This window comes from Ambystoma mexicanum, chromosome 2p (assembly GCF_040938575.1).
Source record: "Ambystoma mexicanum isolate Mex_15411 chromosome 2p, UKY_AmexF1_1, whole genome shotgun sequence".
Lineage (NCBI taxonomy): Eukaryota > Metazoa > Chordata > Amphibia > Caudata > Ambystomatidae > Ambystoma > Ambystoma mexicanum.
The window spans coordinates 284,780,703-284,799,286 of NC_090923.1; positions in this window are offsets into that span (position 1 = coordinate 284,780,703).

Genomic DNA, 18,584 nt, shown 5'->3' on the forward strand with positions numbered 1-18,584 from the left:
GGATAGTTAGATCACCACATACGATCATTTCCATTTGGTTATATTTTGCCTCAACTGCATCGATGTTCGTTAGCACTGCATCAATAAATGTAACATCTCCACTGGTGGGTGTATTCCAGTAGAGATTTATAATACCAATGTGCTTTGTATCATATGTTTTTGTTTTTCCTATTTCTTTCAGTTGGATTGAATGATTCATTCAGATGTAGGTTTGCGCTTAATTTGATTAGAGTTATTAAACCAGCATATGGTCGGCCCTTGGCCACAAATATCACGGGGTTCATGTTAGTTATATACCCATCGCATATGGGTTGGTTTATGATCAATGTCTCTTGTAAACAAATGATTTTGTACTGGCCTAGATCATGATTGAATAGGTGTGTATTCCATGAGCAAAGCTTCAATATACACTTTTATTTATGGTGTGGTTGTTATAAATATGTCATCCTTGGATAATTGTGTTCTGCTTTGAGTAAATCTTTAGTTCGTTTTTTCTGGTACTTTTGAACAACATCTTTTTCTCTGCTGTCAGGAGATCTCGTTCTGCTTCTGCGCACATATTTATTCATATGATGCCGTTCATCTGTCTCGATTATTATGGAAGATAGTTCTTGTCCATTCTTCCTTGTTTTTGCATGTCAGGCTTCTTCTTTTATATTGTCCTCTAATGACCTGGGTATTTTATTTCTTGCATATTTTGCCGTACATAGGAAGCCTAATCGTTGTAATTGGTTTGCACATTTCAGTCCTCCTTGGGTTAAATTGTTCTTTGTTCTTGCATGAATTCGACTACTTTGATGTCTACTGAATCAATCGTTTGAAGTGGAGGAATCGCATGCAGTAGGCGGAGCAAGTTGGTTCTGTTTAAAATTAGACCATCTTTTTCTTTGTTTATGCGCTGTATATTCAGCGTATTTGTTGTTGCATATGCACGAGGAACAAGAAAAATGGCAGAGAAAGGACTCTAAAGGGTGCAGCGCATGGAGGGCAAGTTAGGGTGCTTGCTAATGGGCTGCGGCTGAGAGCGGTAGTGGGAACCTGCCAAATTACCCACAGAGTAAAAGATGAGGGAACACTGGGTTTGCTCTCACACTGCGCACACAATATCAAATAGAAAGCACAATTTGCTGATTATATTGAGTGATTTTAATGAACAACGTTGCAGCCTGACACGTGTTCCGAGCTCCATGCTCTTCTACTGAGGCTGCTTAGATATAATTTTGATGAAAATAATTATTACACAATTCCAAAATCAATAGTAAAAATAGAACAAAGACAGCCATATCCAAAACACATGGAGCAGGTAGGGTGTACCAACCAAATTAAAATCAAACCAACCACAATGCCATAGCAATTGAATAGAAAGTTAACAAAAAATACATTTGAATTAAACATAAGGTAAAAAGCATATTACCAATGGAGTGCGGCATTGTTTGTCAAAGGATATCAGGTTAATAAAGAGAAATAAAAAATAAATAAAGAACATTAATTGTGGAAAAAGGGTTGCAATGGTGATCAGCCAAAAAGTACATGGGTAAAGCCAAATTGTATAGGGGTACCTTAAACTTGGTCAATCTGCAAATCTCGTGCTAATGGAAATAATTGCGCAATGAATTGAAATGAAAATGAGTCAAGGGATAACAAAAACTTTGCCAAGCATAAAAGTCTTACCAGGTATTGAACCATAAATAGAAATGAAAAGTAATACGTGGGCTCCCAATAAAGTAGAAGTAAAATCGACCAGCCAATGGGGGAAACCATTTGAATGCAGGAATAATTAAGAGCATCGTATGCGTATAGAAATGATAATTTAAGGGCTGAATGTAAACAGGCCCGTGAAATGCACATATGGAAGTGACAGCTAGGACATATGGAAAAGGGGACCGGTCCGTGTTATGAACATTAAGATTAAAGACATTTAGTACAAGTGACGGACTCCGGAGCCAACATGCAAGAGGAGGAGCCAATTAGCGATTCCTACCTTGAATCTATGATGGTTACTAATTACGTAACCGGGTCAAAAATAAAGGTTAAACAATCGTATGCAAACACATGTATTGATTGACTGATCTCCATTGTTACAAGTATATAGTGGTTTAAGCAAACCCTTAATTAATGGCACATAGCAGATCACATCCAATAGGGTTCTAAAGCATATGTGATCACAAAAAGACAGATAGTTCATGGTCTGTGTTTAGACCAAAATCAACAGTACGGTATTGGCATATTAGACGGGCTTCTAATTGTCGGAGTTTTAATACCAGGTTGCCTCCACGTTGCGGGAGTGAAACCTTCATGATCCCAGCAAATTGGATCATTGATTTGTTGTCCATTTGATGGACACGTTGCCAGTGCATGGCTAAGGGGTATTTGGAGTCAGATTGTGAAATAGAATAGAGATGTTCCCTAATACGGATTTTCAATGGACAAATCGTACTGCCAATGTAATAAAGACCACAAACACATTTGATACAATAAATGCAAAATTTAGAGTTGCAATTATTAAAATAATTGATCTTGTGTGTACCTATATGTCCAAAGTCAATGGCCGTGGTCTCAATTGCATGTGGGCACACAGAACATCCCCCACATTTGTAGAAACCTGGGTGTGAGGGTTGGTGTAACCATGTTTTTTGTTGTTGGTGTTGTGATGATGTTGGCATGAATGAGTGAGAGAGAATGTTCTCAAGATTGCTTGCCTTGGTATAAATAAAGCTTGGTGTACTCTCAACCCAAGGGGTAATATCCCGGTCGAGTTGTAAAATGTTCCAGTGTCTTTTGATTATATTGTAGAGTACTGAACTATCCGAATTGAATCTTGTGATAAATTTCAGTTTCTGGGAGTGAATGGTCTCATTCCGTACTTTCAGTGTGAGTAGATCGCGCCTCTTCATGACTCGTACTTCTTGCTCAGCTTTAGCTACTGATTGAGAGTCATAACCTCTAGTAAGAAACATCTGACGTATTATTGAGCATTCCTCATTGAAATCTGTGTTCAACAGACAGTTACGTCTAGCCCTGATAAATTCCCCTTTCGGAATATTGGAAATCACAGTTTTCTTGTGACAGCTACTGGCATGTAGAACTGCGTTAACAGATGTAGATGTTCTGAATGTTTTGGTCACAAACTGATTGTCTGAAATGCTGATTGTAAGATCCAAAAAATTGATACTCGTAAAGCTGTATGTATGTGTAAACTGGATGCCCCAATTGATTGAGTTAAGGTAAGTAACAAATTCATTTAAGCATTCAATAGAACCCTGCCACACCAAGAACACATCATCAATATATCTCTTACACATATGAATATGTGGTTTGAAAGATTGGTTGGAAAAGACAATTTGTTGTTCGTAGTTAGGCATTAAAATATTTGCAAGGGCAGGAGCATAGCTTGCCCCCATCGTAATTCCAATACGTTGTGTATAGTAGGTGTTGTTAAACAGAAACACATTATTGGAAAGAGCAACTGTTAGTAAGTCTTTAATCATTTCTATGTGTTCAAAGAATGAAGCTGAGTGTGCTCTAAAGATAATGTCAATACTGCTGATTGCTTGTTGGTGGTTGATAGAGGTGTAAAGGGCTTTAACCTCAAGTGTAACCAAGACCAAATTGGGTAGCATAGGTAGCTGATCAAGCATCTGAAGAATATGCATAGTATCACGGATGAAAGTTGGTATAGTGTTCACCAGTGATGAAATGCACTTATTGATATAGAGGGAGGTGGGCTCCAGGATGCCACCACCACCACTTAGGATTGGTCTCCCTTCTGGTATTTTGGTAAATGTTTTATGAATTTTAGGCTGAAAATACGCCGTTGGCATAGTCGGCCCTTCTACAATTAAAAATTGTTTTTCCACATCAGTTAGTAGTCCTGCTGTGTACCATTTGTCAACTACTGATTTAATAGTTGATCGAAGAGTGGCCGTGGGGTTACCAGGTAGGGTTTCATAGCAACCCGGGGGGGGTAAATGAGTGAGACCCATTGTAATATAATCAGCTTTGTCCATAATAAAAATGTTACCTCCCTTGTCTGTCTCCTTAATGATAATAGTATCAATGATGACCAAATTGTGTAAAGCTTGTTGTTCTTTACGTGAGAGGTTGAATTTGTTGCTTTTTCGTTTGACTGAATCTTGGAGTTTATGAATGTCATTGATTACCGCTTGTTGAAATGTATCGATTAAGTTATCCTTAGGAAATACAGGAGTAAATTTGTATTTGCTTGAGAGTTCTTTAATTGTCAAACTCTGTTGTCGGATATTCAAGCCATGCAATAAGTCCATGACATTTTTATTGCAATCAAATTCACAATCATCAATAGACATCAGTACATGAGTGCTCAACATAGTTTGTAATGTAATGTTGGATGGTAGGGTTTCTGGTGGCTTGCTTTTGTAGTACTTAACTTGTGTCACAAAGAATTTTTTAAATTTTAAATTGCGAATAAATTTGAAAAGGTCTATCTGGACATATTCATTAAATCCCGTTGGTGCAAAGGAAAGTCCTCGATTGAGGACAGCATGTTCATCAGAGGAGAGCGAATAGCTACTCAAATTATGAATTAAATCTATCTGGTTTGGTTCTTGAGAGTCTGTTGGTACGATGCCTGTGTGACTCTGCTTCGGGCAAGTGGGGTGTTTACGTCTGGTTGGTTAGCCATCCCTTGTGCCTCGAGGCTTGGGTCTGGGGTTGTAGTATTGGCGGGTGGAGGTAATTGGAACCAAACCTTTTTGGCTGCTGCTATTGCGGCTTGACGATTGCCTTTCTTGTATCTGCGAATTTGTTCTAAAAAAGGCGTAGGCTGAATAATTGGCGTTTGTTCGCCTTCTGTTGACTGCAACTCATCAGAGGGATTAGTCTCAAAGATGGCTGAGGCTGCATCTAGATCTGTTACAGAATTGCGTTTGTCGCCATCACTCTCGGCATCAGAGCTCGCAGGGGATGATGCTAAGCTACTTGTGCGGGAGCGAGAGACTTGGTCATATCTGGGTTGATAGGTGTATACCCTATTGTCACGATAATCTCGGTCATCACGTGAGAACTTCCGTAATTTCCGTAATTTCACTTCATATTGGTGTTTACGTAGGCGAGTGTACAGGGTTTTATAATTCTTGTCTACAGTGGCAGTTGGTGCATCAAGAAGGGCAATTTCTTCTTTCAAGGAGTCAATTTGAACAACAATTCTATCGTGTTCTCTCTTAGCGTGTTCTATAAGTAACTTTAACATGTTATTTGAACTGGTCGTTATCTAGGGGGTCTTCAAAGTCCAGTAGGATCAGTATACGAAGACCCCTGGGTATTTTGTTTTCTTGTAGATAATGAGTGAGAGTGGTCTTTTCCCAAAATGTATTGATGTCTCTGATGCTGAGTCTTTCCAATTTGATAAATTTGGATCGAAGATCCTCTGATTCAGGTGTCATCCTCTTGAAAGGGTTCAAGGTTGAGCCCCTAGGGGCAAATAAAGCTTTGATATCATCATCTCTAGTCAAAATATATTCTGCAGTTGCGGCCATATTGGCTATAAAGAAGGTAGATTATATATAAAGCTAACAAATTTGCTCCTGTACCATTATGGTCTAGACTGTGAAACAAGAAAAATGGCATATGCACGAGGGTCTATAAAGGTCGTAATCATATGGGCATAATGCCTTTCCTTATTTGGGCAAGTTGTTTTACCCTTTTCTGCTTGCCTGATTCGAGAACTGTCTTTTGTTGACTCGTTTTCACTGTTAGTTGTTATATCAAGTGTCCCCACATCTTCATCCAATATATCCAATTCATTATCTGAGATATCTTCGCAGGATAGAATGTCATTATCTGTATTCATTGTGTGTCCTTGTTCGTATTCGTCTATGATATATAGTGAGGATGTTTCTTCTAATGTATAATCAAAGAGATCTCATCTGAGTATGTCGACATATTCATCAGAATATCCATTTGTGCTTTAGCTTCCGCTTGTTGCTTTTTAGTTTGGGCTTTCTGCTGCTCCACTTTTGTTCATGTGGTGAGATCTATAGAATAAGTGTTCAGTTTTGTTTCTTTTGGGGTGCAAATGATATTATTAGCCGGTGGCAATGTTAGATTTCTTAGAAAGGCCCTAGATAATCTCTTCATGGTTTGGGGGTTTTTGGTCATCTTTTTTTCCTGCTTTTTTTCTGTTTGCATATTTGTTTTGTTTGACATTTTCTTACTCCGGTCAAATATTGAAAATGTTTGGACTTCATTTGCAACCGATGAATTTTTTTAATCTCTCTCTTCAATGGGTTGCTCTTTTCATCCGTTTTCACTTTTTTTTTTTTAGTGTTATTGGTTGTGTTTCTCCTCTCTTCACCGGACACTTCCCAGGACGTGCAGCCCTCAAGATGTTATTAGAAGGGTTTTGTTTGTTTGCTGACTCCTCTGTTGCTGTTTGGTGGACCATTTGCTCTTCTCAAGGTCGTGTATTTGCTTTTCCATTACTGCTTTGATTCTCGTTACTTACTTACTCATATCATCAGATCTTTGTGGGACATACTCCTTTTTCATGCTATTTATTAGTTACCATCTTAATTGGTGCGTTGATCATTTGTTCTTTGTCTGCTCGATCACTTCTCACTATGTCAAATAGTCGAGACTGCCATTGATTAGTGGCTTCAGCTTCAACATCAAGTCTGGTTTGTATTTTATTCATGAATGATTTCATAGCAATGTATTTAGTGTGCATTAGGGCAATCAGCATTGTCTGGTCATGCATTATATCACTAATAGTCTCATATAATTTTATGAAGAGTGTCAGAGCATGGCTCGATGTGGCTAAGAACACGCCCTGTAATTCAGCCATTGTCACTGGGATGGGTGTGATGTATTATCATTCTGCATTTCACATTGGCATTTCCCAGTTGTTTTATTGGGCCAGTTTTTTTTCGTTAGTAATCTTTGTTCCTGTTTGACGGATTGATGTTTCTCATGGTCGCATGGATGGTTAGGCAGATCTTCCACTATTTTAGTGCCTTTTGTTTTTATCATGGATTCTAGTTTTCCATATCTTGGTGTCGAAGTCCAGTCCACTTCACTTAGATCTAATTTTGAAGGTATTATATCACCAAATGCTTTGTGCCTTTTCTCATGATTGTTCTTTAGTGCTCTATCTCAGTGATGTCCAAAGACAGTCTCGCTAAAAGCCAATTTTCCATCTTGTGTTTTGTTGGTTTAATAGTTGAAGACATCAAACTGAATTGTCCATATTTCTGTTGCCACACTTGCTTTGCCTGCAGTGCTCTTTTTTTTGTAATGTTAATGGTGTTGCTTCATTGCTTTTTGTGCATAGTAGCTCGTCTCTATCGTCCTGGGTTCAGCCTCCTTTGCATTGTGGCAAATTTCTTGATTGTCATTCTCCTATTCCACCAGCTTTTTGGCATTTTCTTTTATTTCAAGGTGATCCCGTGGTGCTTTTTCTTCATTTGTTGTGTTTTCAGTCATACCTCAATTTTTGGGGCATCCTTCAATCTTTAAAAACAACGAACGTCGTGATTTGGTGCTTCCTTTTTGTAATATTTCTACCGGTCTCCGTCTGGGCAGTTGCAGAGCTTCAATTTCTTGTCTCAGGCAATCAGTTTAATTCCCACTTATTAAATATTTTTTTGTTGGAATTTCCGGTATCGTTACTCCTTGTGTTTCGCCATCTTTCACTTTTCTTTCCAGCCTCCGCTTGGGTACTTACCTTGTGCGCATGTGGTTCTTTTTTCGGTTTTGTAATTGAATGCGGCAGCTGGCAGGAGGAGATGGGCGGCTCTAGCATGGTAAGGGCATCACCTCTTTCTTCTCAGATCGACCCTCCCAGGTCCAACTTGGGTCCTTCCTTTCATCTATCTTCCTCTCTACCTGTGGTGTTCCCCAGGGGTCTAACCTCTCGCCCTGGCTTTTCAACCAATACCTGGCAACTCTCGCCCACTGCATTGCCACTTTCTGCTCAAATTTCCAGTGTTACGCTGACGACACTCAACTCATTTTCAGGCTGCCCTCTGCCACCTCCTCTCCCTCTCTCATCTCTGATTGCCTAACTGCCATTCAAGATTGGTGTTCCACCAATGATCTTTGTCTGAATGCCAGCAAGACGGAGATCCTTCTCATCGGCACACCTTCACCATCCTTTCCCCTCACTCTCTGGCCAGCCTCCCTTGGCCCTCCTCCTACCCCCACCTGCGAGGCTAAGAACCTCGGGGTCATCTTTGGCTCCGCCCTTTCCTTCTTCGCCCACATCTCTGAGGTCTCTAAAAAGTCAAATTTCCAACTGCACCTACTCTCCTTCCCCCAGAAGCTCATGGTATCCCAAGCTCTTGTTCTCTATAGCTTGGACTATTGTAACAGCCTATTTCTAAATCTACCTGCCTCTACTGTCCACCCTCTGCAACTAATCCAGAACAGGACTGCCTCAAACCTTGGGATCGTATCTCTCCAGCTCTGAAATCTCTCCCCTGGCTCCCAGTGGATGCAAGGATTAAATTCAAAACCCTCTGCATTGTCCACAAGGCTTTCTGGGGCCTGGGTCCAAAAAACCTTTAGCTATCCCTCTGCAAATACCTCCCCTCTCGAGCTCTTCGCTCCTCTACCTCCAACTCCCTCAGGGTCAGTCATTTTTCATAGAACCAAGCTGGGGGTAGATGTCTGTCTTTGGCTGGGGCCTCTCTCTGGAACAGCCTCCCTGCCACTCTAAAACTTGAGGAGAACCATCTCCGGTTCTGGAAGCACCTCAAGACCTTCCTCTTTTCTTCTGCCTTCGCTCCCCCTCTGCCCTGCTGATCTGTTCTCTCTTGGCACTGTGCACCTGGCCACCCTCTGTCCTTCAGGCCCAGGTTCCTGCTCACCCTGCCACCCTCCCGCACTGCCTCCGGGCCGCCCCTTGCACTGGGGTCTGTATCTGTACCCATACAGCCCCCCTTTTTCTTCCTGCACTTATCAGACCTACCCTGTCTGCTGCCTTAAACATAGCACTTGCAAATTGCTGGCTGCATTACCACTGTTTGTCGCCTTTATTATTTATTTATTGTTATTTATCTGTTTCTCCTCTGCTTCGCACTTTCCACTTCTCCCTCCTTCCATGCACTTTTCCCCTCCCCCTCTCCCATGCACTTGCGTGTTCTCAATGTCACTGGGCCTAGTAAGATCGCTGTTTTGTTCTCCCCTGTTCCCCTCCCTTGCCTTGTCGCGCTCTGAAACACTTGTGTACGAGCTCGATAGAAATAAAATATCAATCAATCAATCAGTTGTATTAACTGTTTCGGTGGCTATATGTAGTTTAGCTCGCAGCCTTGTTTGCGGACCAGTTGAGGCAACCATTTTGCTGTTTGGAGTCAATGGAGACTAGTGAGTACAAAATTTATTAGATAAAATGCTGTAAGTCAGGACTTACCCCCTCGTATGTAGTGTTTGACGCGACATGCGCCAATCCTCCCAATGACTCCTCAAGTGGTAGTATTATGATCACAGTGCATAAGTCATCCATTTAACGTAAGCTAAAACAGAGCATTCTCAAAGTCTTCCTTGAAGACGTAGCACGTACAAGCAACCCTACTTAGCTTCCATGTTGCTTCCACGTTGCTAACGCTGTAGAAAATGCAGGGCTTCTGATGTGAGAAATACTCACCTAAGTGAGTTAAAATACGGGAAACTTTCCTTCAGCATGTAACTAGCATTTGTGAGCTGACAGCAGTAAAGTGACAACAGACACCGTCACTTGGAAAACGGGTCACGAGTCACTCTGCCACGCTGCGCTCTCCAAAGAGCCTTAAGCGATTATCTACTCAGCCTCTCACTACCTGTCAAAGCCTGGGTAATGAAAAACACAGCAATGGAGACGCTGTCACTGTACTGTTGGCGAACTTGCTGAAGGGTACAGAGTGAGAAGGAGAAAAAGAAAAGAAACACGCAAACTTACTCCGAGTACCGGGGACCATTATACTGGCCACCCCTCCCCGCTCTAATTCAGCAACAACAGGGGAGTATGTTTTCAAGGCTGCACCGCGGGACTGTGTTTACTGTATACACAGTGCCCGCAGCCGTGGCCACAAGATAATTCAGTGTGACGTGTTGTTGTCCGTAAAGAGCTCCGAAGCTCCAATGCTCCTCTGTGCCTGAGTCAGCCCCACAGTGCTCCTCAGCTCACAGCTCATGGCTCACAGCTCCAACAATACGGGACAAGACGCAGCATCTCCGTCGGCTCCTCTTAAACAGTTAGAGGAAAGGACCTAGTGAAACTAGTGAAACGAGTCAAGCCGCACTGCGTAGCAAGAAACAGGAACAAGAGCAGCCGCTTCCGACTCCGATAGTCATGCAGTTGTGATTATTAATAAATAAACACACATTCTGGGGCTGAATGTGGGTTTTAACGTCCTTCCCTCAAGCAGAAACACAATGGCCCAGTGCTGTCACCACTTGGCTCAGCACCCATAATGGGTGTTTATTGATATTAGCATTTGCGGTGGGTGAGAAGCATAAGATGGACCAGGGTTCACCATGTTCAACTTGATTTCTAGTCAAAATAAAGGGAAAAGGCCTAACTTTCCCTAATGTAGGGTGGCCTTACCTAACACAACTGAACTAGGGTGCTCGTCGTCAGTGCAAATGTCCAAATGAATGTCCATCCTCACGCCCAAACCTCCCCTGTCCTGACCCAACCACTAAAACTAAACAACTAAGGACCAGGAAAATGACTCCCTTCTCCTGGGTGGAAAGATGTCTTTCTGATGAATGTTCAGATTCAGTAAGGAATTCTTGAATAGCGGTTTACTATTTTCTTTGCCAGTTCTTTTAGTTCTGATGAAGGACTTTTCCATGTCCTGTTTAGTGTTCTTTTTTAAAGTCTCTTCCTCAGGGGTGCTGACCCCTGTCTTCCTCAGTACTTTGTTCTTGTCAATGAATACTCGTTCTTTGTCTGGCATTGTAGGTTTCTCTATAATGAATTCTTGTGCCTCCCGGTTTCTTCTCTTTCTCCCAGAGATCTGTATCTTGTACCCAGGTTTTGTCTTCCCATTTTATTTTTATTTATGTATTTATTTATTTATATTTATATAGCGTGCAAGCAGCCCAGGGGCATTGAGGCGCTATTACTTGCATTAACTTAGTTACAGGATACAGGCATGATAGCGGTTGTTGACACATTATGAATACTACAAAACATCATACTGTTGTTACAGATATTGCATTTGGTCATATATAACAACTTATATGATAAGTATTCATGCTGATGTGTCGGGCCTTATGTGAAGAGGGTAGTTTTCGGAGTTTTGCGGAAGGTGGTGAGGTAGGCCTCACCTCGGATAGTGGGAGGTAAGGCATTCCAGTGAGTGGGCGCGAGGTAAGGGAAGCTGGATCCGCCCGCTCTGACTCTTTTTACTAGTGGCACAGAGAGCATGTTGGTGTATGGTGATCTGGTTGGCCTGGTAGTGGAGACGGGGTGGATCCTTTGTGAGAGGCAGGCAGGAGCAGTGAGGTGAATGCACTTGTGTGTCAGTGTCAGGGCTTTGAATACGATCCTTTCCTTTATTGGGAGCCAGTGGGCTAGTTTTCTGGCCTCAGAAATGTGTTCTCTTTTAGCAATGCCTTGGGCTGCCCGGAGAGCATTGTTTTGTATGACTTGTAGTCTCTCTAAGTTTTTATTGGAGGTTCCTAGAAAGAGTGCGTTGCAGTATTCTAGCCTAGAGCCGGTGATGGCTCTGGCTATGTTGGTGCAGTTCTCTTTGGAGAGAAAGGGTCTGACTGCGTTGATAAGTTTGGCATGATATGCAGCTGTGGAGGCTATTGCGTTGACTTGTCTATCCATGGATAGGCTGGAATTCAGGTAGACTCCCAGAGTTTTGACAGAATCTGAGACAGGAATTTTAATGGAGTCAATGGTGAAGTGACTGAATTGGGCATCTAGATTTTTTAGCGAGTCGGGGGAACCTACCAGGAGGAGTTCCGTCTTGTCAGAGTTGAGGCATAGTCCGTTGTCTGCCATCCAGGTGTTGTAGAGGTTGTTGAGGGTCAGGGAGTCAGTGTCATAGTTACCTGTGAGGGTGAGGAGGATCTGAGTGTCTTCGGCGTAGTTGGTGTAGGAGATGCCCATAGCATCGAGGATGAGGAAGAGGGGTCGTGTGAAGATGTTGTATAGGGTGGGGGAGAGGCAGGAGCCTTGGTGCACACCACAGAGTATGATGGTTGGTGATGCGGCGGCTAGGTCAGAGAATACTTGCATGGTTCTGTCTTGTAAGAAGGAGGTGATCCATGCTGTGGCCTCTGGGGACAATTTGGCAGTGGAGGAGAGGTGGTGGCATAGGACGCCATGATCAATGAGGTCGAAGGCCGCGGATAGGTCAAGGAGTAGGAGAAGTGCTGATTTACCCATGTCTCTAGCATCATCCATCCAGTTTTTCAGGTCAAGTAGGGCGGTTTCGGTCCCGTGTCTGGGTCGGAAACCAGATTGGCGGAGTCCAAGGAGTTTGTTCTCTTCAATGAAGTGCTGAACCTGCAGGTAGGCTGCTTTGTCCAATATTTTGAGGAGGAATGGGACAGTGGTGATGGGTCTGTAGTTGTTGGGGGAGGTGGGGTCGAGAGTTGGCTTTTTTAAAAGAGGGCAGACCCAAGCTTCCTTGAGGGAGGCAGGGACTCTCCCTGTAGTAAAGGAGGCATCAACAAAGGCTGTTAGGAAGGGAGCTAGCGCTTCCGTGCAGTCTTTGATAATGGAGGCTGGGCATGCATCACCTTTGCAGTTAGAGGGTTTGATGTTCCTCATTATGTTGATGATGTCTTTTTCCTGAATGGGTTTGAAGGAGAAGGGTAGGAGGTGGTCCGGGGTAGGTGGTGGGAAAGGTATATGCTTACTAGGTAGGGCTTGTTTGGTGGCTAGTACTTTGTTTTTGAGGAGGCTTAATTTGGTTTGCATGGCCGTTTGTATTTCATCACACCAGTCTTTGTCTTTGGTGAAATTCTGGGGGGCGGGAGTGGGTGTCTCGAGCTCCCTGAAAATGGCGAAGATTTCTTTTGTGCTAGATTGGGCTTCTGAGATTCTGGATTCAAAGGATTTGGCCTTTGCTTGGGTGATTGCCTTTTTGTATTTGGTGGATAAGGCCTTTAAAGATCATCTTATCTTTGTCAGAGTGCGACGTTTGCCACTGTGTGAGTGCAGCTTTTTTCTCGTTGCGTGAGTGTGAGGAGTTCAGGGGTGAACCAAGAGTTGGAGTGGGTAGTGGGCTTGGATTTGCGAGGTTTGAGAGGGGCAATGGAGTTGATAGCTGCTTTGATGGCAGCATCATAGGTTGTTGCGAGTGTTTCTGGGTCTGAAGAAAAAGGTGGTCTGAAGGCTGGACCTTGGAGGAAGGGCAGTAGCCTTTCCTTAGTGAGCTAGCGGGAGCTTCTGGCGAGGCAGGGTGGGAGCGGTTGAGGTGAGGGGGCAGCAGGGGAGCTAGTGGTGAGGATGCTAAAGGTGATGATGTGGTGGTCAGACCATGGGGTGGGAGTGTTTCCTGTGATCATGAGTGGGCAGTTGTGCTGTGTGATCCAGTCGTGTGTTCTGCCCTGGGTGTGAGTTGGGCTAAGGATATCATCGTCGATACTACTAGGACAAATAGAAAGCGCCCCTGAGTAAACATTACTCTTCTTATGGCTTTTGGTGTTGCTGGGATGAGTAGGATTAGTCCTGCAGCAAGACTCACTCTTCTTACTGTTTTCGGTACTACTGGGATGAGCATGAGGAGTCCTGTAGTAAGGCTCACTCTTCTTAATGCTTTTGGAATTCCTGGGATGAGTGTGATTAGTCCCGTTGTAAGGGTCAGTCTTAATGCTTTTGGTACTACTGGGACAAGCATGATTAGTCCTGTAGTAAGGCTCACTCTTCCTAATGCTTTTGGTACTTCTAGGAAGAGTATGATTAGTCCCATAAGGCTCGCTCTTCTTACTGAAGCAGGGGATCGCCACTCAATCCAGCCACCCTCTCCCCAGTTCTCCCACTCCACCCGTTACATACTTGGTTTCAGGTATGCATCACCGAGTTTCTTTCCCTCTGCTTCCGAGCTGGTTCATTCTGTCTTTGCAGGATGGCTTCAGTAGTTCTGTGCTTCTCTTCTGGTGCATCTCGGTGTACCTCCTGGATTGTTCTACCAGTTCAGTGGGTGCTTCCCTCTCCTGGATTGTACTTCCCCTACATTTCCCTTTGTGGGTTCACTTCTTTCTCTGGTATCTCTTGGGATATATCTTCCTGCAAGGCATCAGCAGTGAGGTCTCCTTCTCTCCTACTGTGATTCGGCTGCCTCCTTCCATGGGTGAGTCCCTCCTGGGATACTTGTTTGGCGCAGAACCTCCCCTTAGGCTCTCTTGACACAGGTGATTCTCTTGCACCTGTTTCTGCTTCTAACACATTTGAAACTTCTGGGTCACTCTCTATCTTAACTCTGCTCCTTCAATTTTTATGTTGTCAGTTTGAAGCTTTCCCAAGCTCACACAGTAGTGCTTTCTTTGTGTTTGGCGTAGGCTTGGACCAAGTCTATTTGGCATCCTCGTCTCAGTGTCAGGCAGGTTCTCATTCTCTCCTCCTCTTTTATGGTTACTCTTCTTAGTACCTTCTTGATTTGGGTCATCAGTAAAGGTACCACAGTAACACATATAGGAGGATTCTGGCTTCATCAATACCTTCTGGGTAGTCTCTTTAATTGTATGAAAAGGGAGTTCCTTCTCAGAATGGGAGCCCCTATCCCCAAGAGGGCACTCTCACCCTGTGAGATCATGCTTTCCGCCACCCCTAGGGGGAATGTGGCATAGCAGGATCACCTCCCTAGTCTCACAAGAAGAGGCTCCTCTATGGGGAGAAGTGACCGAATCCTATCATTCATCACATACCTGTAAGAGATACAAGTTGGGCGAACATCAATTAAGCAGAGAATTACACCAGCAACCCAGACCCCTGTAGAAAGCGTATTTCAGTGCACAATTAGTCCTGGTGTGTAATTCAGCATGGGCATATACCTCAGCGCTGATGTGAGACAATGATAAGTATTGATAGAAACTAAAGGAGGGGTAGCTTGAATTGGTTACATAGAATTGTATAGCATAGCATAGGCACAGTTTAGGTTTAGTATAGGGAGTAATATCTTGATACTAACTCCTAATAAACTAATCCATAACCCTTAACCGCTAACCCATTAACATAATTAGTTATTAGAATGGAACAACTTAGTCCATGGCAAAGGTTGCAGACTAAGGGAGCAAACTTAGGTTGCAAACTGGGGGGTGTGAATGGGGCTGCAGACACAGACTCTGCAATGCTGTTTAAAAATAAAATGCAGGAATTAAGACTGCGTTTGTGATGGGGGCGTGAGCTGAGGAATTTGAAAAAATCCTTCTACTCAAAGCAGACATTGTGCCTCATTACAAGTTAGCTGGTCCGGATTTAATGGTGCTGGTAGAACCGTACCGGCACCATTTTCCGGACCGGCTAACTACGAATTCTGTGGCCGTGTGGTGTTACACCCACCAAGTCTGGCCTGGCGGGTGTAATGCCACTGGCCACAGACAGATGTGGAAACACCAGCACCATTACCGCATGGTGCCCGGTGTTTCCACGGCCCCCGAATGGGGAGTGACGGAATGCCGGCTCCGGAATGAATGGACCACCAGGGCTGTAATGCCCCGGTAAGTCCGGCAAGTCCAGAGCCAGTAAATCCCTACGGGTCTGGCGGCAGCCTGCCGGCTTTACCGACACGGATACCGCTGGACTCGTAATGAGGCCCATTGTTTGAGTTGCTAGGACAGGAAGCCAGAATTAAAATGTTACTTTTCGATTCCGGGCCCATTGAACCAAACTCGGTTCAAGGGTGACTGTGAAAAAGCATCGGGACTTCTGGAAGTTTGCAATAGGCTTGGCTATGCCAGTGGAGTTTTATGATTGATGGGATTACATCACTTCCGGGGGCTGAAGGATCATATACCTTCTGTAGGAAGATATAGCTTGAATGGGTTGACAGAAAGAGGGTTTAAAAAGGTGCAGAGAGAAAAAGGAGGGGTTATTGTTGTCAAAAGAGCAAAGACTTAGAAGAGTGAGAAATTAAAATAGGAAAGTCAGAGAGCCTTTTGCTTGGAAGGAAGGGAGAGCCTCAGTGATTCACTGGGCAAACGGGAGGAAGTGAGTGAGTGAGTGAGAGCTTGGGTGCTCCCATGAGGGGTTGCTGCCAGTCAGCAGAGACAAAGCACTTCTAAAATGTATGCTAAGCATGAAGTGACAAATGAAAATAATGTAGCCCCTTTGTTTTTCACTCATTGGAGTACAAATGTGTTTTCCTATGCACAACTAACTGCCTACAGAAAGGAAGAGTTACCGCTAGCAAAAATGTAAGAGCAACATTTATATCTGAAGGTTATTAAAATAAAATGTATACTGTGCCAATGGTAGAAGGATTCCACACTTTGCTTAGTGTGGAGGAGGAATGTTCACTTGGGGTGAGAAAAAGCCAGGAACTAGCTCTGAAATTGCTATGGGCATAAATGGGTTGCATCATTTCTGACAGATTGTGAAACCAGCATGTGCACATAAATGGGAATATATTTATTTTTTCTCAGCTCGCTTTCAATGTTACAATGATTGCACATTGGGTTTATTTCCGTGCATTTTTATTCTGATCTGCAGAAAATCTATAAAGTGCCTTATAAAATAACAAAGGCTGTGCATTGGCATATCTATTTGGTAATGCTTAGAGAGTTGAGTTTCTTACAACAGTAACTGCAAAAACAGGATAAGAGTTAAAGTGCCCTACATTACACTAGGCCTGGTGCTGTCCTTAGTCAGTGACCTGAATAAAAGGATACATTTTGCAGTGGGCTGATCACAACATTAGGAATCAGAGAAACACCTGAGAGAGTGCATGAAACTGTAGAGACCAAGAGATATTATATCCACCACATTTTTGGTGCCCTCTCTGAGGACTTTGACTTAGGTTACAGCTCCTGGGTGTAGCTCTACATAGTACAATCATATTGTGTTGTGCTAGGTACACTTATAACTCATTTCATTTTGTTCTTCCTCGTTTTACATTACATTGTTTGACAAAGTGATAGTGATTGTACTGGGTGCACTTTGAATTTCTCTTCACTGTCTTGGTGGCTTTGTGTGATCTTTAGTGTGCAAATATGACAGAGACTGAAGTTGGATTTGCTGACCCTTGCAATTACACAGAGGCTAAACTATTCACCTTGGCAGCGTGGTCATCTGACACATTGTCAGGTTGGTGAGAGAGGATTCATTCTGAAGTTGAAAAGGAAGGTTTTGGTGGGATTTTTGCTGAAGCGAGCATTCTCCAGGCATGCCTTGCTTGGCTTTTCCAGGCCGGTGATTGCAAACAACAGATCGACTGTCTTATTCGGCAGTGCCAAACATTGGTTCTCATTACATAAGCCTATTAAATTGAGGGCAAAAGACTCTGATGTTATTGCAGAATTACAGTGTGACTGGGCAGCGATGTGTGAGCAAATGTTGCAATTTGAACAAAAAATGTAAACAGGGTGAGCACTGCGTGTAAACCTAATTTGACAATATAAGTGCACAATTGGCAAAGAAAGAGAAATAGTTTTCAGAAAGTGAGGAAGAGTTAATACATTTAAAATATGTTTTGGACGGTGTTCAAAAAGATAGGGCAATAGCACTTGCAGAAGTTCAAGTGCTCAGTAAGGGTGTTAATCAAACAGCCAAAGAAATATAGACAATGGAGGATGAGATGTGTAGGCTTATGGATGAGAATGATAGAAGGGTCCAAAGAGTTGATCATTATAAAACACAAATTACTGAAATGCAGAGAGAAATTGTTCAATTTAGGAGAGCACTTTACAGTTAAACTTAGGATCTCCAAGCCCAGTGCAGGGAGGTAAGACTGCAAAATGTATGTGTCAGGGGTGTTAGTAGTGCAGAGCTGTTCCCAAATCCCTTTGAGCAACAGGGCATTACTCTGACTGAGGCTGAATTCCGGCACAGTCTGGGAAATGTGGCAGCTGCTCACTGTGAAAGATCTGGCCGCTCTCCAGTGGTCGAGGCTGAGTTTGACAACCCAGGGCAGAACAAGAGGGATTAGAGTGAACCACTGTGCACTACATCGAGAAATGCACTAAAGATAATGAAGTCTATCAAGACTTGATCAAACCATTCGAAAAGGATGCCAGTATTTCCATCGAAGATCACCTAGAGAGTGTAATTGACATTTTTCAGACACTTTAGATTCCCAGGGCCCAATACGGTAGGTTTTTTCATTTTACAATGGACCCTGCTTCTGCTAGTTTTATTCAGGGTTTAAATTAGCAAAACAATTTAGCATGGGAGGACGTTCAAAGAAAGATTAGGAAACAGTTTTCTCTGTATCATTCTATACAAGATGCCAAGAAGGCTGCATATAGCATGACTCAATGAAATGAGTCACCATGCCAGTTTTTGCAAAATTGGAAAAGAGCATTCTCACGTTTTGATGTGGCATGTAACCCAAATTCAATAGAATTTAAGAAAAAGTTTTTTTTATGCCCTGGAGCGGGACATAGTTTCTCAGTTCGCCTGTGAATTTAATCGAGGTAAAACCTTAGAATAGATTCTTGAACAAGCC